The sequence below is a fragment of the Schistocerca piceifrons genome, chromosome 4 (genome assembly GCF_021461385.2).
Source record: "Schistocerca piceifrons isolate TAMUIC-IGC-003096 chromosome 4, iqSchPice1.1, whole genome shotgun sequence".
In the NCBI taxonomy this organism is placed as follows: domain Eukaryota; kingdom Metazoa; phylum Arthropoda; class Insecta; order Orthoptera; family Acrididae; genus Schistocerca; species Schistocerca piceifrons.
The window spans coordinates 100,699,990-100,722,332 of NC_060141.1; positions in this window are offsets into that span (position 1 = coordinate 100,699,990).

Here is a 22,343-nt window from a genome sequence, read left to right on the forward strand (position 1 = left end):
ATGGAATGCGGGCACACTAATAAATATATCTTTCTGAAATTTCACTGAATTACTCCTCGGTCATGTCCGCAAGAATTAATAGGAAATCTTTTTATTCTAATTTATTCACCAGTTATTGCAAAAAAACGAGATCACAAACACAGGACAAAACTACATCTCTGTTTCAAACTTTCGCCATTTTAATATTTTTTTTTCAAATTTCAAAAACTTTACTATTACCTCATGTGCAATGTCCTATAGATTGAGAAAACCGTTTGTTGTTTTTTTTTCAGATAAGATCTGCAGACTGCAGGACTTCCGTCATGGACCTCATTTTGGACAGAGCAGCTTCAACTCCTCAGATTTGAGGCTTGATGACGACTGAATTTCTTTAAAAAAATCTTAAAATGTTGTCCAAGGATCAATAAATCATCTGCGAAAAGGTTTAGGTTGATTGCTTCACTAGTTGTTCCAAAAAAAATCTTAAACAGCTTATTTTGTAGATTGACTAAGGAGAATGGATCCTTAATGTATGCGTTTTAGAGCCCAAATTTCCTCGACTTTATTGCTTCGAATAATTGTTCCTCTCATATCCCCGAATATTGGTCATTCCTCCTGGGACACCCTGTACAAATACAAGGGCGTGGTGATATGTAAGGGAATGATCGATCATGTTGGCTAAATCGCATGTAAGGCAGGAGGTAGACTTCGTCGACAAAATGCCGTCAATCTACAAAGAAGAGGGCTTACGAAACACACGTGCGACCTATGCTAGATCCTGGGAGACCCGTATCAAACAGGACTAATAGGGCATATGAACGTTTGTAGAAGAAGGACAGACCAGAAAGTCACAGGAAATATTGAAAAACCTGGAGATACTTGGAGATAGACACCAGTTATACCACAAAAACCTACTTACGTAGGTTCAGGAGTTACTACAATACTGGCCAGTAAAATTGCTACACCACGAAGATGACGTGTTACAGACGCGAAATTTAACCGACAGGAGGACGATGCTGTGATATACAAATGATTAGCTTTTCAGAGCATTCACACAAGGTTGGCGCCGGTGGCGACACCTACAACATGCTGACATGAGGAAAGTTTCCAACCGATTTCTCATACACAAACAGCAGTTGACCGGCGTTGCCCGGTGAATCGTTGTTGTGATGCTTCGTGTAAGGAGGAGAAATGCAGCAGTTGACCGGCGTTGCCCGGTGAAGCGTTGTTGTGATGCCTCGTGTAAGGAGGAGAAATGCCTACCATCACGTTTCAGACTTTGATAAAGGTCGGATTGTAGCCTATCGCGATTGTGGTTTATCGTATCGCGACATTGCTGCTCGCGTTGGTCGAGATCCAATGACTGTTAGCAGAAAATGGATTCGGTGGGTTCAGGAGGGTATACGGAACGCCGTGCTGGATCCTAACGGCCTCGTATCACTAGCAGTCGAGATGACAGGCATCTTATCCGCATGGCTGTAACGGATCGTGCAGCCACATCTCGATCCCTGAGTCAACAGATGGGGACGTTTGCAAGACAACAACCATCTGCACGAACAGTTCGACGACGTTTGCAGAAGCATGGACTATCAGCTCGGAGACCATGGCTGCGGTTACCCTTGACGGTCCATCACAGACAGGAGCGCCTGCGATGGTGTACTCAACGACGAACGTGGGTGCATGAATGGCAAAACGTCATTTTTTCAGATGAGTCCAGGTTCTGTTTACAGCATCATAATAGTCGTATCCGTATTTGGCGACATCGCGGTGAACGCACATTGGAAGCGTGTATTTGTCATCGCCGTACTGGCGTATCACCCGGCGTGATGGTATGGGGTGCCATTGGTTACACGTCTCGGTCACCTCTTGTTCGCATTGACGGCACTTTGAACAGTGGACGTTACATTTCAGATGTGTTACGACCCGTGGCTTTACCCTTCATTCGATCCCTGCGAAACCCTACATTTCAGCTGGATAATGCACGACCGCATGTTGCAGGTCCTGCACGGGCCTTTCTGGATACAGAGTTCGACTGCTGCCCTGGCCAGCACATTCTCCAGATCTCTCACCAGCTGAAAACGTCTGGTCAATGGTGGCCGAGCAACTGGCTCGTCACAACACGCCAGTCACTACTCTTGATGAACTGTGGTATCGTGTTCAAGCTGCATGGGCAGCTGTACCTGTACACGCCATCCAAGCTCTGTTTGACTCAATGCCCAGGCGTATCCAGGCCGTTATTACGGCCAGAGATGGTTGTTCTGGGTACTGACGTCTCAGGATCTATGCACCCACATTGCGTGAAGATGTAATCACATGTCAGTTCTAATACAATATATTTGTCCAATGAATACCCGTTTATTATCTGCATTTCTTGTTGGTGTATCAATTTTAATGGCCAGTAGTGTATTACATAGGGAATCTAGGACTATGCAACGTATCACTCCCATGGTGGCTATCAAGATTCAACGAGATCAATTACATCGCATACAAAGGCATTTAAGCCTTCGCTTCTCCCATACTGAGTACGCTAATGGGACGGGAAAATATACTAAGACACGGTACAATGGAAAGTATCTTCTGATTTGCATCGATGTGAATTTGGTCAGATTCTAGTAAGACAACATCAGTACAGTTACATGTCTGAAAATTGTGTGATATAACCATTTATAGTTGGGTCCTCCAATGCTTCTTTTGTCTCCCCATGGTCCCAACGAAAAATAGTTTTGCTCCTCTAGGGTGTAGCCTCGCTATGTGGGCAGCTCATTTCACCATTTGAGCCTTCTAATGCCATCGATGATGTCTATTGCCCGCGTTCCTCTTCTGTTGACGTCAATGCTTCGCTTGTCCCTGGTCCGATGCTCAGCATACTGTTCCCCATTGCTCCTTGTGCGCAGTGCAATTTTTGGCAACTCACCTTTATCAGAGTCAACGTTTCTACAGCTTAATTTACTACTTGTAGCATAGAGGTACTAAAATTTTGGTTTCTAGGATCACTGGAACATCAGTGTTGGCCGAAGATGTACTGAAGCTCTTTGGATAATGTCCTATTCCAAGCCGTATTTCGTTGATTGTCTACGTTTTGGTTAGTGTTCCCCAGCTGTATTTTATGGAAAGGGTAGATGTATACGATGACGCCTTCAATAACTTTGTGCTCATTTCTAGCTGATTAGACACTTGTACCCGGAACTTTATCTTTTTCCATATTTAGCTCCAAGTCAACTGCTGCAGAGACAATTTTCAGTTCGTTTTCTGTAGTCATTAGTTCTGAAAGGTCTTCATTAACGAGCACGATACCATCAGCAAATCGGCTGCAATTCAAGGACTGGCCATCGTTTTTGAATAATCCACTGTTCCAAGATAAGTTTTTGGAATTTGTATTCCATTCCACAACTGCCGTTGAAAACTTTGGAGACAATCATATACTCTTCATCGGAGGTATTATTCCCAGCATACCGTCATTCCTGAGAGTTACACTATGCCGGCCGGTTTGGCCGAGCAGTTCTAGGCGCCTCCGTCCGGAACCGCGCTACTGCTAATGTCTTAGGTTCGAATCCTGCCTCGGGCATGGATGTGTGTGATGTCCTTAGGTTAATTAGGTTTAATTAGTTCTAAGTTCTAGGCGACTGATGACCTTAGAAGCTAAGTCGCATAGTGCTCAGAGCCATTTGAACCATTTTTTTTTTTTTGCGTTTTCTTGCGTTAGGAAACTGCTATCACTAATCAGCCAGAATACTGTGGCCACCGACCTACTATAGACAGAAATTCGTCCAGGCGATAGCAGCGTTGCCGGGCGATGAATGACTGTTAATCGGAACACAAGCGTTGCGCATGTAGTATCAGGGAGTGCGCTGTCCATGTGTAGAATGGGGAAGGCAAGCAATCTATGTGAGTTTGACCGTTTGACCGAAGGCAGATTGTGATGGCCCGAGGCTCAGCACATGCATTTCCGAAACTGGACGACTTATCGGATGTTCGAGAAGCGCTGTGGTGAGTGGCTTCGACACATGGCGAAACCAAGGTGAGACCACGTCCAGACGTCAAGGGGTTTGGCGGCCACCCTTCATTACACATGGGCAAACTGGTAAAACAGGACAGGTGGCGAACTGTCGTGGAACTAGCACGAGACTTTAATGCTGGGCAGAGTAAAAGTGAGTTTGAACACACAGCGCACCAAACACACACTCTAACAGTAGGTCTCCGCAGTCGACGACTCATGCATGTGCCAATGTTAAATCCACGACATCGGCAACTGCGGCTGAAATGGGCATACGACCACCGGAACTGGACGTTGGCGCAATGGCCGAGCGTTGCATCGTCTGATGAATCCCGATGCCTCCTTCATCACGCCGATGCAAGGGCGCGAATCCGTCGTCTTCCAGGGGAACAGCTCCTTGACATCTGTACTGCGTGACGGAGACAATCTGGCGGCGGCTGTACAATGCTCTAGGGAACATTCACGTGGGCATCCTTGTGTCCAGTGGAGCTCGTGCAAGGCACCATGACGGACAAGGGGTATCATACACTGGTTACAGACAAAGTACATCCCTTGATGATGATTATGTTCCTGAATGCAGTGGCATTCTTCAACAAGGTAATGCGCCTTGTCACAAGGCCAGGAGTGTGATGAGTTGGTTCGAGGAACACAGTGGCAAGTTTCAGTTGATGTGTAGGCCTCCAAACACGCCAGATTTGATCCCAATCGAACACATCTGGGGTGTGACTGAACGTGGCGTCAGAGCTCATCGCCTCTCCGCCCGGGATTTACGGGTATTAGGTGACTTGTGTGTGACGATGTGGTGCCAACTCCCTCCAGCGACCCACCAAGGCCTCATTGCTTCTATGTCACGACGCGTCGCCTCTGTTATCCGTGCCAAAGTTGGACATACCGGCTATTAAGTAGATGGTCGTAACGTTCTGGCTGATAAGTATATTTTAGTTTCTTCACGACAAGCAGATGGGACTGTATCGTGGAACAAGTGTATGTTTCGAGGGCCCAGTATCTTCCTTAAGCATATTTATTCCTTGTGGCAATGATCGAGTGAATCTAAAGTAATTAATTGGCCGAATTACAATTGCACGTTTGTATTTAGTTGATGATCGCAGAACCCGCACTTGAATTGTAATTTGTAAGACAGCCGACTGGTAATTTACTGCTCCTTGAGGTCCATGTGAACATCCTTGTTCCTAGTGTTCTTTTTTGAAAGTGACGTATACAGGGTGGTCCATTGATCGTGACCGGGCCAAATATCTCACGAAATAAGTGTCAAACGAAAAAACTGCAAAGAACGAAACTTGTCTAGCTTGAAGGGGGAAACCAGATGGCGCTATGGTTGGCCCGCTAGATGACGCTGCCATAGGTCAAACGGATATCAACTACCTTTTTTTTAAATAGGAACCCCCATTTTTTATTACATATTCGTGTAGTACGTAAAGAAATGTGAATGTTTTAGTTGGACCACTTTTTACGTTTTGTGATAGATGGCGCTGCAATAGTCACAAACATATGGCTCAGAATTTTAGGCGAACAGTTGGTAACAGGTAGGTTTTTTAAATTAAAATACAGAACGTTGGTACGTTTGAACATTTTATTTCGGTTGTTCCAATGTGATACATGTACCTTTGTCAACTTGTCATTTCTGAGAACGCATGTTGTTACAGCGTGATTACCTGTAAATACCACATTAATTCGATATATGCTCAAAATGATGTCCGTGAACCTCAATACATTTGGCAATGCGTGTAACGACATTCCTCTCAACAGCGAGTAGTTCGCCTTCCGTAGTGGTCGCACATGCATTGACAATGCACTGACGCATGTTGTCATGCTTTGTCGGTGGATCGCGATAGCAAATATCCTTCAACTTTCCCCACAGAAAGAAATTCGGGGACGTCAGGTCCGGTGAACGTGCGGGCCATGGGATGGTGCTTCGACGACCAATCCACCTGTCATGAAATATGCTATTCAATGCCGCTTCAACCGCACGCTTGCTATGTGCGGACATCCATCATGTTGGAAGTACATCGCCATTCTGTCATGCAGTGAAACATCTTGTAGTAACATCGGTAGAACAGTACGTATGAAATTAGCATACATTGCACCATTTAGATTTCCATCGATAAAATGGGGGCCAGTTATCCTTCCTCCCATAATGCCGCACCATACATTAACCCGCCAAGGTCGCTGATGTTCCACTTGTCGCTGCCATAGTGGATTTTCCGTTGCCCAATAGTGCATATTATGCCAGTTTACGTTACCGCTGTTGGTGAATGACGCTTCGTCGCTAAATAAAGCGCGTGCAAAAAATCTGTCATCGTGCCGTAATTTCTCTTGTGCCCAGTGGCTGAACTGTACACGACGTTCAAAGTCGTCGCCATGCAATTCCTGGTGCATAGAATATGGTACGGGTACAATCGATGTTGATATAGCATTCTCAACACCGTTTTTGACATTCCCGATTCTCGCGCAATTTGTCTGTTACTGATGTGCGGATTAGCCGCGACAGAAGCTAAAACTCCTACTTGGGCATAATCATTTGTTGCAGGTCGTGGTTGACGTTTCACATGTGGCTGAACACTTCCTGTTTCCTTAAATAACGTAACTATCCGGCGAACGGTCCGGACACTTGGATGATGTCGTCCAGCATACCGAGCACCATGCATAGCACACGCCCGTTGGGCATTTTGATCACAATAGCCATACATCAACACGATATCGACCTATTCCGCAATTGGTAAACGGTCCATTTTAACATGGTTTATGTATCACGAAGCAAGTACCGTCCGCACTGGCGGAATGTTACGTGATACCACGTACTTATACGTTTGTGACCATTACAGCGCCATCTGTCACAAAACGAAAAAAGTGGTCCAACTAAAACATTCATATTTCTTTACGTACTACACGAATATGTAATAAAAATGGGGGCTCCTATTTAAAAAAATGCATTTGATATCCGTTTGACCTATGGCAGCGCCATCTAGCGGGCCAACCATAGTGCCATCTGGTTTCCCCATTCAAGCTAGACGAGTTTCGTTCTTTGTAGTTTTTTCGTTTGACGCTTATTTCGTGAGATATTTGGCCCGGTCACTATCAATGGACCACCCTGTATATTCTCTCCATGTTATTTCTCTGATCTTTCTATGATTAATGTTTAACTTTGCATGATATGTACCTCAGTGGATAGTCGCCGCGCATAGTTGGTCATACTCAAGTAAAGTAACGTGTGTGGGTGTGGGTGTTTGGAGTTTACGGGCACTCAACGGCGAGGATATCAGCGCCCTTACATATAGTAAAAGAAACTAATGTGCATAAAATGCCTAAAATTGTTGTGATACAGTGAGGAAAGAACCTATAAAATGACACTCGTAAACTCACTCACACCTCACTCGCTTTTACCCCACACTTACTCTATCTCCCATGCCTTAAGACAACGGAGAAAGGGTGAAAGGGGCTACACCTGGGATTAATGCGTAATTAAAATGTCAGAGGATCTAAAAGAAAGGTACAAGGAAATGTGACCACTTACAAGAAACATAGGTGAGCCACTCACCCTATTCACATCTTTCTAAAATTTTACAAAACAAGTTGGACATATCACAAAACCTTTAAACTCGTACCACATTCGTCTGAACGTCACTTAAAGTTGGAGAAAAGATCCATAAAATAATGTATGTAACTTGAACCCATTGTTTTACTGTTCTTTTCACCTCAGTAGAGAGATTTATTCAAAGTTTTGGGTAACGTTTTTGCACATCCCGAGTAAAATCTGCGGTAATTTCCTCCCTATCGTTTCCGCGTGTACAATCTCGCCTTTATTCAATCGATTCTTGAGCACTGATAGTCTAGGTTGTTTATCAGACAAAGATCAATAGAGGAGATGGAAGTGAGTAGAGCGTATCGTCATGGTTCCTTTTAGTGAGGCCAGAGCGTACACTCCGCATATCTGACTGACAGAATAATACTTTATTTCTGAAATGTAAATATCTAATCGAGCTTTACTAATATTTCATGCCACAACGTCAGAAAATTGTGTTCTTTAGAATATTTAATATGTCCAAATGCATCAGTATTCTATTCGTGTTACTTCTCATATGTTTTCGCGAGCACTTGCTGTAATGCAGTGAAATGGAGACTGCAGAATGTACCAGAAGCAAAACGAACCAACACAATGAGCGTGAACGCGGCACGCAGTAATAATTTAGGCTCGGACTGCAGCGCCGCGCACTGGCTTGCTGCACAGTAAACACACCGAGCTGAAATGGGAAAACTGGGAGAACGGTGAGCCAGAGGCCAGAGCCATTTGTACGGGTGGTTCCCAGGAATTTCAGCACATGATTTGCAAGAAACGTGATCGAGGAAATGAAACGTGAATAGTTTACATTAGCTAAATGTTTTACTATCTCAGCTCTGAGGAGACAGTAATTTTAGGTACGGCAAGAATATTCTCTCCCCGCAGGACGCAGAGATGGGAACTCTCAGAAAACGTACGACGACTTAGCATTATCAATCCAGACTCTCACGTCCATTTTATAATGTGTGCGCGCCGCATAGTTCAGATAGCAATAGGTGTTAGCACCTACACCAGTTTTACGTTCCCTAATGTGATGTACAATTCCTTGGTTCTACGATTTGTTTGAAACGTGCTTCAGTATTTTATTTCCATTTCTGGCATTATGTATGATTTGTTAATAGCGTAATTATGTATTATAATGGGAACATGTACACTTGAAAATGGCCATTTGGTTGAAAGTGGCCAATAACAGCGAATAAAGGATATTATTCAGGCAGTGTACTTTCTCGGCGAAACCACTACTTCTTTTCATTAAGAAATGGAAGACTGAATTCAAACTTGACTCTCTTGAGGGTGATGTATGTGGAGGACGCCACAAAAGAACAACGGAATACGTATGAGTTGAAAAAGAAAGATGTCGGAATAGGCGACAGCTGATGCTGTAAGCGTTTCAAAAATACCAGTTCAATGAAATTTTGACAAAGGTTTGAGCATGATGTGTGCTATGTTAGATTGACAGCGAGCAAAAGTATATGCAAAAAAAAATTCTCAGCTGTTTTTGAATAAGTGATTCTGTGCGTCACTGAATGCAAGAAACGGTTCAGCAACCAAAATAGTAAGTAGATGTCTTTGGGGCTACAAGAAGAAAAGATAATTTAATGTGATCTGAGGCTTTACTCTTTGATTTTTTGCAGGTTGAAATTTTCAGAGTGATGGAGAGCAGGGGGACCAACGCCTTAACCGGCAACCTAGAGGACCAGGTAATTTTTAATCAAAGTTTTCTTCCTCGATATGGCAATGGAGATCCCCACAACATAGGAAATGATGAAAATCCCTGTTACATTGGAACTATGGAGTGAGTTTTGCAGTGCAGGGCAGAGTCATGCAAGAAGAGGACTGTCAAGACAGAAGAAAATGGAAACTTGGACGAGAGACACCGAATGGTGTAGAAAACTCGCAGAACGAAGAAGATGTAATCTGTCGCAGAGGATATGGCCATTGTGTTCTGTATGTCAAAGAGGTTCTTCTTGCTAATTAATTTTCAAGGAAAAGCGCTATAATAGGACAATACTAAACATTTTGGATCCAATGGGTATTTGCCTAAGGAGGCGGCCGGACCTGGAGTAGTGCACGTATTTTTCCTCACGACATAGTCTTAACGTCACTGAAGGGATTGCTTTGTTGGGTGCAGGTGATGTTGAATCCTGGGTGGTTTCTGCCATGCTCTGCCCCGCATACTGCAGCTCCTTCACACTGGACAATTGGGAATGGGCAGAATGAAAGCAATAGAACGACGTCATATGTGTTGGTCTGCGGTTGACGCCATCCTTGAACGCAATGTGTGGAACTGTCATGCCTGCTCCCACAACCAGTGCACCGCAGTGCAGCGGTTTAACCCTTGACCACGTCCTGACCAGTTCTGGTGAAGGTTACATGTTGATATCACTGGTCCATTCCGAACAGCGGCGAGATTGCTTGTTGTCGATGCCCTCTCTAACTTTAGACATGTCATAAGCATGGTTACAACTACTACGGTAGCGACTACCCGTACCCAGCAATAGAGGAGGTTCCTTCCACTCTAGTTTCTGACAAATGTCCTCATCTGATGGCATTGGTGTTTTTGGATTTTTGTAGGGCCAATAGCACTGAGCACCTGACCATCCCTCCTTTCCATCACGCGCCCATTTCGGAAGCCGAGCGGATGGTCAGGACCTTATAGCAGAGCAAACTGCTGATGACAGCTGACTCCAGGGAAGCACTCTCCAGCTTACTCGCATCTTACCAGTCAACCCCGTGGCTGAAACTTTACCTCTTTCGCATAGAGAACACATGGCCATATCCTTTGTGACAGATTACATCTTCTTCGTTCTGTGAGTTTTCTACACCCTGCATCCTTTCCGACTCCGCTGATCCACTACCCTTACACACAGCTTTAGTACGGCGTCCGGTCTCGTATTTTCGACCGGAATCCCCGATGAACCCAAGGCGTCGTTGACGGCAATGTTTGAGGTTGAGGCCTGCCAGGAGCAGCTGATCTGGTACCAGAATCAGCTCCAGCCGCAATGTGACTTACCAGCCCCTTTCCCCCTTCCCCCAGGCTTCTGCCACCGCCAGAGACAGACCAGCCCACCAGCCTGGCTTTTACTAGTACAACTGCCACTGTCGTGTTAGGCTCTGGTAGGTCGTTGACAATGCCCAACACTGGGAGCCAATGGAGGTCGAACGCCTTCCTCCCCATATGACACTTCCGGTTACCACAGCCATTGGCAGCGGAGGTTGAGTATTATCTGTCTGTGGTGCTCGTCGAGACCGACTGGTTTGTCCCATCTCCGCCACTTCTGTGGCCCTCTCCCCTGCAGGCAGGCACAAGCTGCGTTCCAGACGCTGCTGTGGATGAGCCAGAACACGCAGAGGACGCCACCTCCGAGGCCAGCCCATCAAGATAGGGAGACTTCATGGTTGTCTTTGGCAGACATTCCTAAATCCCTCTGTCCCGTTTGTCAGCGAATTTGGTAGAGACCAAGTCACTTTCACAATACATGCCGATTAAAGAGGGGGAGGGGTTTAGTATCTGAGGGTGATATGGATTCCAGGCCTAACCCGAGCGTCGATTAGAGAAAACGTCAGAGATCTCGGCCTCCAGGCAACAGCCACGGCTTACGTCCACGCAGAGTGATATACCACAGCTCGGCGATGGCAGCCATTTCTCAATAGTCACTGACGCCATAGTCATGTTCCAATGAGTATTAGAGCTTTGACATCGCCTGATTGACAGTTGTGATTGGATTTTTCTTCCTGGATGGCTGTATATGATTTACACGAATTGGCTACGCTCTGCACTTGTGCTCGTTGTGAATTCACCTTGTGATCATTGCTGTCATTCATCTCCAGAACTGTCTGCTTCGTTCCGCCGGTCTCTTCGTTACCATCAGGAGTTACAAAAAACTGTATATAGGATAGAAAATTGGAAAATAAAACAATCTCACTGTCCAATTACTCCACCGTAGCATGAATCCCGAGTTTCTCAAGTTGTGTCTGCAGCAGTTGCAGCGGCAGCAACAGCTCCATGTACGTCTGTAACCACAGTGTGGCCATTTTATGCCCTTCACACAAAGCAAAACCTCATATAACGCATTCACAGAAGGCTGTGCCATGGGTGGTGTTCAGGGTTCCGTCAACAGAGAAGTCTAGTGGAATGTGCTGTGATGGACAACCTTCTGATTAACAGTGGAGTTCCGCTAACGCAGACACGGTGTCTCCAGCACCAAGGAGACAGCTCAGAAATAGCCGGTCTTTTACATCCACAAGTGACATTCTGGAGCCAGTGGAGGCTTGACAGTCTCCTGATTAAGCAGGAAGTCACGTCCTCGCCAGACTCTGCGACCTTCTTCTTTTTTGGGTGGTGGCGGAGGGAGTCTCACACACACACACACACACACACACACACACACACACACACACCACGCGCGCGCGCGCACGCACGCGCACACACACACACACACACACACACACACACACACACACACACAAGCGTTAGGGGAAACGAAATTTACACAAAGCATTCGGTTTTAGACATCAGCACTGAGAGCCTTAGGTTTTCGGAAAACAGTGGAGAGACCAGCTTTCTGGCTTGGAGATCGATGGACAGCAGTTCGTTCGAGAGCTGAGAGAACAGCGAGAATGGTAAGTATTCTCGCCGCGGTGTTGCGATTAACTGAAATCGGCAACTCGTGAAGTTTAGGAGTTTTCCGATCAAGTTAGTCGTGTCACGACTGTAGCCATGATTCTTAACTTTACACTTTTAATTCTTTCATTATCCAGGACTCAACGTTTCTTACATTGAATTTTGAGTTACTATAATTTGCTCGTTATCTTGCCCAGTACACTATAATGCTGGTGCATGTCACACCCCTCTTTAATTTCATTGGCAACCCTTGCATTATTTGTTTGGTTGGTGCTTTAAGTCGCAAAACTGCGTCCGTATCATAATGTAAGAAAAAACAAGTACTAAATAAAGGCAAAAATCCAATCAAGCAACTTTAAAAGAGGAAGGATGTCCCTAGGGAAATTTCCTCAAAATTTCGTTGAAATGGCTGAGGTCCGCGGAGTTGGGGGAGGGGGGGGGGCAGATTTGCTTCGCCACACCACTGCGGCGAATAAAAAGTAAGATGCGATCGATAGAACGCGTTTCACCCGTTTTAACATCTGACAGAATAGATGGCAAACATACAAACATAGACGTTAACGCAAACAGTTAAAAACTGGCGCCAAATCAGAAAGTGTCGCACCGTGAAGGGTTGAGAGCAGTAGACACAGAGTGGGGCAGGGTCGCAACTTAATTAATGGCGGTGATTAAAACGTCAGTGTCTTACACGCGTCTGGGCTTAAAGAGCTCCTCACAACGTGAGGGCCGAGAGGAAGTCGACCAAGGTACTGGGAGAGGTTTGACGTCCTGGAGTTTGTTCTCCTGGAGTGAAGACCATTGTGCACTCCAAAGTTATACTAATTGCCGACGGGCGAAACCACTAAGATCATCCGAGGGAAAAGTATGTCTAGCAGACTGAGGGTGGGGAGCTGCAGCCTTTGCAGCAGCTCAGCAACCTCGATCCCTTGCACGCCGACGTGACCAGCAACTCACAAGAACACCACCTTGGCTCCCCATACAGGAAGCAAGTATAGGTGTTCTTGGTTCCGTTGTACTAATGGACGGACTGAGTACAGCACACGAAGGCTCTGATGAGCACTTAGAGAATCTGAGCACATGACACAATTAGGAAAGTCGTGTCGCCGGATGTACTGGGTTGCCTGATAAAAGGCTTAGAACTCTGGGGTAAAAATCGAGCACTGGCCAAGAAGCAGATACTGAAAAGGATCATCGTCAAGTACAAAGGTACACTCGACACCACGGTCGGTCTTTGAACCATCGGTGTAGAAGAAGACACTGTCCCCAAGCCGCGTGTGAAGTGCGAAAAACTCGTTGCGATACACCAGGCCAGAGGTAGGGTCCTTAGGAATCAAATGGAGTCTGAAATGAACACATACCTTGGCATGAAGCCAGGGCGTTGAAGGGCTCGCACCATGGAGAACGTGGCAGGAAGCGTAAGGCAAAGCTGTCGAAGCAGCATACGAAAGTAAACTCTGGGATGCAACAAAGACGATGGGCGCAGCCCATACTGCCACTCAAGGGAATAATCAAAACAGGTAGCATAGGATGGGTGACGGGTATAGAAGACAGACGGCTCTTGAAACGACTGATGAGGACATGTATAGAAAGCACCAGTGGCTAAACGTATCCCGCAATGGTGGATAGTGTTAAGACGGGGTACTCATTTATATACGATACATCAATAATGGAGCTTCGAACGGTCAAGGTGTAACCTCCCCCCTCACTTATCGACCTTAATGACAGTGAAAAATTAAACCGCGTGTACCTAATGGAAATTTGGGAAAAGCAATCGTCACCGAAGTTAATCTGTCGGTAAAGAGGGAGGAAAGGGTTACATCTAAATGAAAGGAAAAATGCAAATGAAACTGGTGGAAATTAATTTTGGAAAGGGGTAAAGTTAATGAAGAAAGTAAATGTGCGGCCGTTACGTTAACAGTTAACTAGCGGTAATTAGATATTTGAGATTAGGGGGAAATTACGGTCGCCAGTCCTAAGGACAATTACTATAGTAACTGAAAAAGAAAGGTAATTACACATATAATTAGCACTAGAAGCGTGGCAACTGAAGGTTGACACGTGTAGTGTGAAAACTGAAAGTTTGTCAGAAGTAATAACTTTCGCTGCACTCTGACTTAATTTAGCAAAAGAATTAATAAAACCAGAAAACTGAAAGTTAATTTAGTGACTGAAATTAATAAGAAGCTTTCTTTCTTAAGCACATCGAAAGTCAGTAAAATACGGTTGGTCTTGGACTACCTCAACAGTCATTTCAAAAGCAACTTGACGCTGCGCAATTTAGAAATAAGAGATTTAACTTTGAACTTGAATTAAATGATTCTGAACAATTAACAATAGTAAAATTTTGTAAGTACCAAGCTGAGCTGCAGTCACAGGTAAGCTAAAATATGGTAACAAAACTCGCACTCTTAATTTGTGCTTGTGTAATCTAAATATTGTAGCCAGCTATGAATACTTTAACTGAACTTTGAAATTAAGGCAGTGAAATTGAATGATGCTGGCGTTTGAATTTCAACGACACTCGGGTTCATTCCGGAAAGGGAAGGGACCCTGCTTGCTAATGCAATTGGGACAATGAGCAACAAAAGTTCATGCTAAGTTGCTGTAATTTTGCGAGGCAAATGGAACTGTTTGAAAAGCTGAGGTCTGCCATACAGTTCTGAAACTTTACGTGCTTTTAGTCTTCCTTGTTGGTTGATTGAAGGTTTGAAGTCGTCAATCGAGGAGGTGGCGACAGTCACTCATTGTCGGCAGAAGCTGGATGTTGGCGCGCCTTCTTCTCGACACGGTCACCAGAAGAAACGGGCTCTTGATGTGCGCCAGCTAATGCTTCCCGTCCGCGACACCATGTCAGAAACTATCATCGCAAGTCGAGCGCAATTACATGCTGCCAAACCCCGAAAGCCCGGCAACTCGCGGGAGCGTCACACAACACACCTGCTCCACTGCACTACTCCAGCCAGACTCCCACTCTCTGCCCGCGCTCCACGCGGCAGAGTTAACACTACCAAAGATCCTACACACTTTGATTCTTCACACGACCTATCGATGTAATCGTTCGATAGCAGTCTTCCCTAGGCAAGACTCAGCGTAAAAATACAAATAATATTTACGAAACAAACTAATTATACATCGACATAAATGCATAAATATATATATCCAAATAGTAAAACAATTACAATATGCAAAGACACAGAAATGTCATATATTCAGGTAACAAAAATAAGGAAAACAATTATAGTACAATAGATGGAAATAGGAGGATATGCATTTCCGGTGTTACAAAGGGACCGGTATAAACGGAGGAGGATGGTCCGATTAGCTCCCCACGAAGTACTGCATAAAACACGTAGAACATGGATGAAGTGAGTACAAGAAGTTGCCAGGTAAGAGACTTGGGAAGAACAACAGAGTTTCCTACCAAACTTGAGTCCCAAGAATTTCATTGTGTCAACAAACGGAAGAACAAATGGGCCGAGACATAAGAACGAGGGAAGTAACTCCTGGCGCCGCCAGTTCATACAGACAGCGGAAGCCACTGTTGATGCTCCACGAGTAAAGATGATGAAGCCATCGGCGAAGACGCCGCTCAAGTGGACAGGTTCGTTGAGAGCTGCAACAGATAGCGATGTCATTAACGAAAAGAGCCTGAGATACCTGACGGGAGACAATCCATAATAGGGTTAATGGCTGTGGCCTATAAGACGACGCGGAGCTCAGAACCCTGAGGCACCCCGTTCTCTTGAATAAAAGGGTCAGCCAGTCTTTAAAAATTCGAGGATAAAAAGCGGCAGTCCCCACTCGTACACAGCATGGAGGATACCCATCCTCCAGCAGGTATCTTACACCTTCTACAAATCAAAAATCACGGCCATAGTTGGTACTTCCGCAAAAAACTTCATAATATGAGTTGACGAGGTGACGAGATAATCAACTGCAGAGCGTTGCGTACAGAATCCACATTGGGCGTTGAGATTTCGAGACTCAAGCCACTGCACCAGCCAATCATTAATCAAACGTTCCATAATCTTGCAGACGCTAATGGTGAGGGAAATTGGGCAGTAGCTGGAAGGAAGGTGTTTGTCCTTACCAGGCTAAGGTATGGGGATGACAATGGCCTCACGTTGGCGACTGAGAAATGTGCTATCTTTCCAAGTGCGGTTATATTTATGGAAGAGAAAGCGTATGTCCTCTGGAGATAGGTGTTGCAACATCAGAATGTGAATGTCGTCTGGGACCAAGAGAGTGCATATTTAAGCTACCTGACAGTAAAGGCAGTGTTGTAATAGTATAAGTAGTATTGTAACGTTCACGATTCTTGGAGGAGAAAGATATCGTCCTTGCCTCCACCGCCCGTTTCAGTGGGAGGCAGGATGGTAGTGACTGGAACTCAGAATGTCTGTAAAAAATCGTCCTAAGGTGTTGAAGGTATCAAGAGGGTCTTCAATGACTTTGTTCGCTAAAGTCAGACTGGTCAGATGGAGATTACCCCAAACAATAGAAGAGGGAGTAAAACTGTTAAAAGATCTTTGAAAAGAAAGCCAAGTAGCTTTATTGCTATCCCTGAAAACGCAGTGACACTGCACATCTAGCTGTTTACAACGGATGCATTTCACCATCGTGGTGTGCCGTTTAAAAACACGGAGAACTCCTCTCCACTCGCGGATTGCATTGCTGGGTGCCTCAGTCCATCAGGGACGGGGGTAAGTCACGGAGAGGAAGAGGTGCACGGTATGGAACATTCCACAGCAGTAAGGATAGCGTTTGTAAGGTATTCTACCTGATCATCAATGCAGAGGAAATGGGATTCATGGAAAGTATCAAGTGAGGAAAAGAGATACCAGGAAACTTTGGAAAGCTGCCAATTGGTTGGATGCACAGATGGGAGAGGCGTTAGCAAACGAATGACACAGAGAAAATGGCCACCTGAGTATGTGTCAGAGAGAATGAACCATCCGTGCGACCGCTACGGTCGCAGGTTCAAAACCTGACTTGGGTATGGATGTGTGTGATGTCCTTAGGTTAGTTAGGTTTAAAAAATGTTCAAATGTGTGTGAAATCTTATGGGACTTAACCGCTAAAGTCATCAGTCCCTAAGCTTACACACTACTTAACCCAAATTATCCTAAGGACAAACACACACACACCCATGCCCGACGGAGGACTTGAACCTCCACTGGGACCAGCCGCACAGTCCATAACTACAGCGCCTCAGATGTTAAGTCCGATAGTGGTCAGAGCCATTTGAACCATTTGAACGAACCATGCGAGACGATGAGAAAGTTGAACAGTAGAGATCGAAAGATCAAAGTTGGAAAAGGAGTGCGCGGAATCCGAAAGGAATGTGGGGGTATCCATGTTCAGATTAGGTTGAGCTGGTTGAGGATATCCACTAGAAGAGATCCTCTCGGACAGGGCGTGGAGCCCCAAGGGGGATGGTGGGCAATGAAGTCGCCGAGCAGCAAAAATGGAGGAGAAAGTCGAGCAATAATCTGCCAAATGTCTGCCTAAGAGGGAAGGTCAAAACTGACTGAAGTGAAGTGTGGGAGATGAGGGTGTATTTCCTGGAGGCAGAAAATAACGGGGCAGTATGATTGCAAGAGGAGCTTTAATTCAACCATATTGGATCTGATATCGCAAATGTTCCATTGGAGAATAACCACATCTGATGATAGACAGGAGATGGATCAAATAAGGAGGAAGTCACCATGGTGGCTGCCGAGTGCCAGAATTCAAACGTACACAACGACCAGGTTGAGAGGCTGGAGAATCCTTGTCCATTAGTTCGACAGAGGTGTCGGTATTTGCCATCAGCTGGCCAGGACTGTGCATCCAGGTGAAATGGAGGTCTGCCGGGTGAGCGTATTGCGTGGGGACACCGTTTAAGACGAAAGCCAGGGTGGAGAAAGGGAAGATCGTTTGCCTTTGTTCGACTGCTTTTAGTCTTCGTGTTTCTCAGGTGCAGACCCAGACGTTGGTTGGCTAGATGTGCACACAGAGCCATAGAGCCATCACGGGAATACTCCTTTTTTCGATTTCCGTCCTTCCGTTTGCGAGGCATGCGATTTCACTGGCGCAGGCGAAGGTTTGTCGACGTGGTGAGTACCTGTAGCAGGTGAAGATTAGGGTGTGACCTTGGAGCCGGACGATTTCACAACCGTGACACTAAACTGGAAGTCATAAGGTTGAAATAACAGTCTATCTCACTGACCATGTCCTTCACAGGTCTGGATGTAACGAGGACTATAATTGCCAGAGGGTGGTGTACAAGGATTGTGGTTAGCCAACATTTTCCGAGCAATGTAAGTAGGAAACTTTTCCTTCACCCGGATCTCCTGAGAGTTTCTTTCATTGATGTAGCTTGAACAGTCGCAGGATGAAGCAGCGTGATCACCATTGCAGTTGATGCAGTGTGGGGAAGGAGGTGGACACTCACTCTCATGAGCGACCCTACCACAGGTTAAACATTTGGCTGCATTTTCACAAGATTTAAGGGGTGTGGTTGTAACGCTGACATTTATAGCAATATACGGTCTGACAGTAATAGCTTCATAGCCAGCCTTAATCTTTGATGAATGCAATGCACGATCAAAAGTGAGGAACAGAGTGTGGGTTGACACTAACATTTCCTTTTCATGACATGGTGAAATGCATTCACTCTCTGGTCAGTGAGATAGACTGTTATTTCAACCTCAGTCAGACCATCAAGCAGCAAAGTGTAGATGACACCATGGGAGGTTTTGAGAGCGCGGTGGGCCTCTGCTTTAACAGGATAGCTACGAAGAAGTGGTTTCTGTGCTTCAAAAGGACTGTCTGTCTCCAAAAGCAAGGGGCCGTTACACAACTGAGAGTGGGACTTCACAGAACCGGCAATGGCATCTACACACTTCCGAATACCGAATGGATTAACGGTCGTGAAATTGTGACAATATCCGTGCGTGACACTACGAGGTATTGGGGTGCAGCCGAGGCCGACAGAGGCGTCAATTCTTTCATCTCAACCCATTTATGTTTTTGAGATGAGGAACGCATCACGGAGAAATCCCCCATGATTGGTCGCATATCAGATAGCGCTGTACTTCCTGCTTTGGCCGCCTCTGGGGAAAGGGGGGTCATCACCCACCTTAGGCGATTGTCCACACCTCAGGCCACACCTCCTGGACCACAGACAGAGGGACCAGTCGGAATACAGAAAGGTCCCAAATAAGGCAATCCAAAGCAGAACACGGGTAAGAAAAGGAAGGGCAGGGAAAGAAAGATGGGTGGGCAGGACGAATCCATACACAGCTTTAACAGCAAATTCCATTTCCCGAAGAAGGCATATGGCTCTGTCCCCAAGGGAGGATGGACATGCAGCATGGAAAAGGAAGTAGCGCTGCGGAGGCTAGTGCCCTGTGGTAGCCAAGCAGGTACTCACCAAAGAATGGTGAGCCCCCTGGGGAGGGTGGGGGAGGGAAGGTGGTAACCGTTGTATTGGCGTCCCTTGTACTGAATCGTTTGTAGAATCAAGCAGCAGCATCCCTACATACTGATAAATATTTTCCATTTTAGCTCACTCTAACAGGATATTCTTTATTAATGGACCACTTTCATTTAGCTCACCCTACCAGGATGAACCAGCTGCCTCATTCTGCCTTTCTCAGCACCTTTAAGGATTTTCCCAAAAATGTTGTCATGCAGACATATTTGTGCTGAGAGAGAAGAAGACGGTGAGACGCCCGCTAAACCCACTGGGCAGAACAGGTAATTAGGACTGTGGAAAGGGCCAAATAAGGTTGCGGTCAGTTTCACCTTAAAATTGTAATTTATTGTTATTTAATAACACTTTTACAACCAAAGCGGCACATAGCCGAACTTTTACAACTACGAGTTTCACACTCGAAATCTTTCACGGCTGAAGGCCTCCAAACAACAAATCTTAAAAATCAACAAGGTAAATATCAAGTGAGTGAAAACACACAGTTACAATTACAAATAAAATAATTAATATATATACCACAGCTAGGCTGAAGGCCTCAAGGTAAGGGTGGATAGACAAACATAAACAAGATGCAATACAAACGGCTTAAGGCCCACAGTAAAATTTTCAAGATTTTAAAATAAATTACCATAACTTTTCAAAGGCAGAAGGCTGCAATGTTTAAGCATGAAAGATAATTTTAAGAATAAGGTTCCAAGCCGCAATGTTTAAGCTCGAAAGGTAATTTTAAGAATAAGGTTCCAAGGCTGAAGGCCCACAATTAGTTTTCAAAAATTTAAAAAGAAAAACCATAGCCATAAGCCTGAAGTTATAAGTAGCTGAAACCGGACTAAAAGAAAAGACAACACAACAGCGACAACCTTTCAGCAAATATCCGCTTGCCGGAATTCAAACTTACTTACATAAAACACAGTAAAAGCAAAAATTGTTTTTTATGATTTGCTATGATAGATTATAAACACACAATTAAACACCGGTGAGAAAGACAGTAAAGACAACAACACTCAGAAGCCTCCAGGGGGTCGGTCTGCTCTCGTTCATTTACGTGAGACAGGTAGTGAGCCCAACTACACTTGATCCGTCAGAACCCAACCAACGGACAGCCACGAACCGACCGACAAACGACTTGCTTGCCACAATCGGTACATGAGAATTCAAACACAAGATGTTACGGGCGCGATTATCCACAATCAAATGTGTATATGTATTAAGCTGTCAAAACTACACACTTTGTTGGACAGCGACAACAGGTGAGGAAAGGACACTGCCTGAAATTACGTTAGTGGCCAGAGCACTAACGGCCACAAGGCTGAAAATTCCGCTGGTGCACTTGAATTGTAGTAACCAATATAAATAATTCCACCGCCTGGCGGCTAAATTTCACCAATACAAACACTCGGTGTTGCTCACAGGAAAACCTCCACAACAGCGAACCACCGAAACGAACCACACAACATGAATTGACGTGGCTTGTGTACTTGAAACAAACTACTCAACTTTGACGTCCTGGATCGGTGAACCACGAAGCTCGAAGCGATCGGACAGCTCCACACACGCTCCGACACTGTGCAGGGACCGCCAGGGGACCCAGCCGACTGCATCGCGCGGTGATAACTTCCCTGGTCCGCAGCAACCGACTGACTGCCCGCATAATGCCGACAACACCTAAAATAGTCGTCAGTGGAAATAACGCCAACTACACACACAACCTGACAAATCTTGCACGAAGACCTGAACCATACCCAACAGTAACTAAGCACACGTGAAGACAAATCTGGAGTTGATGCACACACACACACACACACACACACACAGCCAACTCATGAACGATCGGCGAGCCAAAACGCGTCGTCCGGTTGGACGATCGACTGACGATCCACCAACAACCTGGCCCGGCTCAAGTGATGCGTGGCGGCAATGGTCGGGCGAGCCATGTCGATGCAGACCTTACTGCTGCTCCAACCAGATTGCACTAGTGTCGCATTGCAACTCACCGACTGACAGGTCCGGACGGCGATCCAGACGCGTTCCAACTGATTAGAAGACCTGAGATGGCTCCCGACAGACAACGACCGGGAAGTAGTAGCAATCGAGGAAAAATACTACGAGAGGGGATACATCGATACGCGCTGCTAGCGCCGGTCACGGTCAGGCAAAGCAGCAACTCAGTGACAGTAGTAATTTAAATTAACGTAGTGAGGTTGAAGTACGCTAAAAACAGGGTGTAAAATACGTGATGGCGGGAACACGAGCCACGCACGGCTCAGACGGCAAAGAGACGGGAAAGCTATAAATATTGGAAGATGTAGATAGTTAATGATCTTTTCTTCGTGGGGCAACATAGTCATACAGAATTTTTTTGAAAGAAATTTCCTCCATTTGACTAATAATTGTTTATTTCTTGTAAACAATCACGATTTCGGCTTTTTAGACATTCTCAAGTGCATTTTGAAATGTTAAAATACATCTCACTTGCGGAAAAATATGTATTTTCGACGGCGACAATGATAGAAAAGTGAAGGAGACAGCGCCAGGGGGGTGGAATAAAGAAAAAGAGAGGAAGTAGATGTGGGCGAGAGACACTGATAATGAGAGACGGAATATATGACAATGACAACGAAGTAGGCGGACATAGTGACAGTGAGAAAAGACAACAGCAGTAGGAAGGAAGGAATGAGATATTAGCAGT